Raw genomic sequence first — 5,077 nt, 5'->3', positions numbered from 1 at the left:
CTCTCTCTCTCTCTCTCTCTCTCTCTCTCTCTCTCTCTCTCTCTCTCTCTCTCTCGTTTTTCCTCAACTACTTACGTTTGTTATGCAATACTGCACATGACTATCATCAAATATTCTTTTTTCTAATCTCGATTTGATCATTTTCTCTAAGTTTCTCTATTTTGAAGTTCGCTTTTTATCATATTTTTCTTTATATATATATATATATATATATTATTCTTGTTTTTCTTCTCTTTTTAACATTTATATCTTTATGCTTTATTTTTTCTTAATTATTAGTTTATTTTTATACATATTTTTTCCACTTTGCTTTTATAATTGTAAGATTGTTCTTAGAGGACTTGCCCTAGAACACCAATAAATGTACTCTCTCTCTCTCTCTCTCTCTCTCTCTCTCTCTCTCTCTCTCTCTCTCTCTCTACTTATCTATCTATCTATCTCTCTCGAATTTCGCATACCGCTATAGAATTACTGATGTGCGTGAGAGTTAATCTCCTTAATTAAAAGCCTTTGTCTCAACAAAATGAAACCGAGAGCGAATTTTCGACGTTCCCTTACCATTCCTGCGTAGCACAATGGGAAACGACACGTATGTGACGATCCAACTGCGTGGAACTCGCGATAGAAAGGCTGCTGACCGCGCGTCCGATTTCTATTGCGTGAGTAAGTGAACGCACGCGTGCGTGCGTGCGTGCGTGCGTGCGTGAATGCGTGCGCATGCATCGAGTACACGCAACAAATGGCAATGACATATAAATAGAACGTCGCGCTCCGGCGAGTCGCCGCTCGTGATTAATTACTTTTCTCAGCATTTACTCGGCTTTGTCACGTATAGATACGTACGTATACTTGCGAACGAAATAAATGCGACTATTGACGAGATGATCGAGCTTTCAGCTTGCCATTAGACGCGCGCGAGAGTCATGAATCTCTCCATTCTCGTCCCGAAATATATGTACCACGGATTACGACGGACATTCCCGGGTGACCGTTTCCGGTGTCGGAATTCATCGGTCGAAGGCTCGCGATCGCGAGCTTGTGGCAAGACCGACGGGCGACAATTCTGGATTCTGGAATAGCGCGAAGTGTCGTCATTGATAGATTGACGGTAATCGATCGTTTCCCGAATTCGGCTAGTACTTTAGCGCGAGTGAAGCCGCAAGAATACAATGTGTCAGTATATAATTGTACGGACCGTTTATTTTAATAAAGCGACGGTAGTCTTCGGTCGCGGAAAACGTGACGAGACTTCCGCGACGACGATTCGTATCTGCACTCGTTGAAATTCGCAATGCTTTCACGGCTGCTCCCCGTCAAACAATTCGCGCCGTACAAATTTGTTCTCCAGCGAGAAGGAAGCGCAAACAGATCCCGTCGACTGAGGACGAGACGACAATCCGCATCTCTGAGCATTATGTTGTAAAATAAAAAAATAAAAGAGAATGTAAAATGTATGGTGAATAACGCCATACCGCTTGTCAGTGTCGTTAGCTAGCATGACACGAGGAAACGTAACAATTTCTACGAGTAATAATAAGACATTCCCGTGCAAAGTCAAGTAGAGCCTGCGTGAGCTTCGCAAACTTCTTTTTTCTTCCGCCTCCTTTTGGAATCCAGTCTGACTGCTACTTCTATTTCTACGTTTCTTTTTCCTCTTCAAAGGAAGAGGAAAAAAAATAATCCAACGGATATTAAATCTCCCGTCTTTTCCAAATCACACCGTGTGTTATCCAGTGATCGCGCTGTATGTGTTTGTGTGTGTGCATGCCAGCATGCAGTTACCCAACGATCAACCATAGGCAAGCAAAAACAATAACGACAAAGCGAAATTACCTTCTAGCAGAATATTTCAGGTTTATATTGCCCCATTAAGTCCAAGCTTTCCTCCTGGAGAACAAAAATATAAACGATGAGAGATGGGGATTTGACACAAACGTTTCGGTGCGACGACGAGCGATATTTCGCGGGGAACTTTCGATTTGACACGCGAATCAGTCAGTTAGACCGATAATACTTACGCTACATGCAACACATTCGCTTCCGTCATTAATTCTTATCTCATTTTGAACCTCGCCTGGGATAAGCTCACCGAGTAATTTTTAGAGAGAACAATTGTTTTTTCCTGGGAGATCCGAGTTTGAATCCCGGTTGAGGTAATGTTTTCTTTTCGCAATAAATTATTTATAATTCTTAACATGCTTAGATTAACATCAAATTATTAATATTCTTCTAAGACGCTTATTAACATCAAAATTATTAAATTGCTTGTCAATTTAATATGTGATATTACTACTCTAATCCCGTATAATTGTGTTTCAAATCTGAAAAAGATTTTGGCGAGCGGTTTTGCAAATTTGAATACATATATAATTTTTCCATCGAAATATTTAAATATTAAGATCCGTTTTGACTGAATATAGGATTTCTCTTATTCAATTTGATTTCTTTCCATACCAACAAGATGGATAATCCGCGTTGTCTTGCATAAGCTTATTATCCGTGGGTTTATGCCGTGTGACTCACGCGTGTCAGCTTTAGCTATGGCAAGCGGTTATGCGAATCGTAATGAACGAAACTCGACCCACGCGAGAACGGATATTCCACGTCGTACGCACGACTCGTTCCTTCGTTCCTTTTCGACGAATCGGGCCAGAACTTAAGACTCGTTAAAACAATGTTCCTTGCTTTGATCTTTCGGCAACTTTGCGAGATCAGCTGTGGCGTGAAGCACCAGGCAGACTGACCGACGGATCCTCGAACGAGGAAATTGCGGCATTGAGTCGAGCTTCGAAGCGAGCGGACGAAGTCCGCGATAGGAGCGATTAGTATGAACTTGATACGCACACGGTATCTCGAAAACAACCGGAATTTCGTAATATATGTCGCGCCATGACTGCGTTCAGCAGAAAAAGCAGCTTTGCAGCAGTGAATTTCGGAATGGTTTAACGCCAATGTGATATAGATTTAAAACTTGTTTATATTATACAACACATTATAGAAATAGGAATTAAAATCTATTGATCCCAACATAATAAAAATTAGAAAACTATATAGTTTCGGGTTCTACTAAGAGATCTGGGTTCGACTTCCGGCCGCGGTAATATTTTATGCAATAAGAATTAATTATTTATAGACTTCAATATGTCACTCAGCACTTATTAAGATTGTTCAAAGATGCGAAAAAGCATCGAATTATTAAATTGCTAGTCAATTTAACTCGTGATATTACTGCGATAGTTTAGTAAAGTTAGCGTTTCAAGAGAACTGCACAATCATTTCGACGCGTTTCAAAAGGCTACATACATAGTATATAAATTCACATAGATCATACAAGCATTTAAGATCTTAGAACTAAAAGCATTCAGCATTGATTTCTATAGTTTATGTTATCATATATACATATAATAGTCCTATAATGTATTATATTGAAAATTATATGATGTTTTTTTAATCCTGCAAAAAATAATATATAAAATAAATACAAAATAATATTGTAAAATATATATATAAAAAATAAATATTATAAATATCTATAAAATAATATTGTAAAATTCTTTAATATTGACCTTAATTGCTTGATTTAAATGTATCTATAAGTCCTAAAATACAATAGGTATAGCAAGCCTTAAGAAAAAAATCTACGGAAAAAAATCTCTTTCAACTAATCATAGTCAATTATTCTCCTTACTCGACTCCTTACTTCAACTGTGATTGTCAAAACCTTATAGCTTAAAGCTACATTTATTGTTTCGGAACTAAACCGGGGCTTATAATGCTTATATTAAAGAATACATATTACAACAGTTGTAAAATTGCTTTTCCTGCTGAACACATTGCTTTCAGATCCGTTCGTCGGCACGCAAACTTTGTTTAACGCTAGTCCCGCTGTCTTGTCATTGAAATTGTCACAACTTCGTAACAGAATCTGACCTATGTTCGCGTGACTTCTACTTCAAGCAACATTTCCAGAGTCTAATAGGTTCCTACCACTAGACACGTCGTTCTGTAGACTTCACCGTTGCTCGGAAATAATGTCGGGAATATCGCCAGTTGTCGACGGGACCTTGAAGAAATTCGCGAGCAAACTATGCCTCGTTTCGAAACAACGGTAACTTCTTGCTCACGACTATTTCGACGTTTGCTTGCGTGCGGGACGCAAGGATTTCGGGGGAGAGGAAACGAGTAGATAACTATCAGTGTTATTGGAACTACAATGCAAAAATTGGACTTTTTCTTACAGTCCCGTTTTCCCGTAATTCGCTCGACCGAAATCTACCGACGCGCGATACTCCTCTCTCGTGTACTCGCTGCCGTTGGCGAATGCAAATGTTTTCCCGACCGCTTATTAAGGACGATCGTTCGTATCGGTCTAGGTAGCAATAGCGGAGTTACATCAGTAAGTACGAGGAAGAGTCCGGAATTGGGATCACGAAGGCGGCCGACATGACTGATAGAAGCGATCATTGTTGGCCACGAAATCACCGGCTAAATGGATCCCCGGGACAGATACCGTGCACGCCAACCGAGTATTTCTTCACTCCGTGACCTTCGGCGTATTTCTCATTTTCTAAGCGGAAGAGTTCGCGAACCAGTTAACGAGATCGCAACGATCTGACTTTGGGACTTTCGTCGCACGAGAGCCTGAAAAAGAAAGATGCCGCACACAAGTTTCATTTCGAAGCGACACAAACGAACAAATAAAATAGACATTACAAACTTTCGTATTGCACGAGGACAAGTTTCGCACATAAAAAACTAACATTTAGAAACATCGACGAGCGATCGCAATTAATCATTTGCAGAAGGCGCTAGCCAAAAGTGCAAAGTATCTACGTATAAGCGCAAACAGCACGTATAGTTCCGTGTTACATAACACTACGTCCATCTATTACGTTATCAATTTTCTCAGATACATAAAATTGATAGATCCTAAAATGCAGTCGACACAAAAATATAGTCAATCGTTCGTGCAGGGTGCGCGTGTGTTGCTACGTGTGTGCGATCGTGTGGACGAACGTCAGATCTATTCTTCCCGCCTACGTTCTCATCTTCGACCGGTCATCAAATGAGATAATGG

At 39.9% G+C, this 5,077-nt stretch overlaps 1 protein-coding gene across 2 annotated transcripts in view; it reads right to left on the bottom strand.

Moving 5' to 3' along the window:
- The window catches only part of LOC108693160 (MICAL-like protein 1), a 39,025-nt gene that overhangs the window by 6,194 nt on the left and 27,754 nt on the right, over positions 1 to 5,077 (bottom strand). Inside the window, exons 1-2 of one of the 2 annotated variants that reach the window (XM_018201945.1) lie at positions 2,455 to 2,632; positions 1,834 to 1,887 (exon numbers count right to left, since the gene is read on the bottom strand). The exons of the other annotated variant lie outside the window; for it this stretch is intronic. The gene's annotated coding sequence lies outside the window, so the exon portion shown is untranslated. Of the gene's footprint in view, positions 1 to 1,833; positions 1,888 to 2,454; positions 2,633 to 5,077 lie in introns of those variants that run through there. 2 annotated transcript variants of the gene reach the window in all.

Source organism: Atta colombica, unplaced genomic scaffold (assembly GCF_001594045.1).
Source record: "Atta colombica isolate Treedump-2 unplaced genomic scaffold, Acol1.0 scaffold88, whole genome shotgun sequence".
NCBI lineage: Eukaryota > Metazoa > Arthropoda > Insecta > Hymenoptera > Formicidae > Atta > Atta colombica.
Note: the sequence above shows the minus strand (reverse complement) of the source record. Positions and strands in the feature narration are given on the sequence as shown.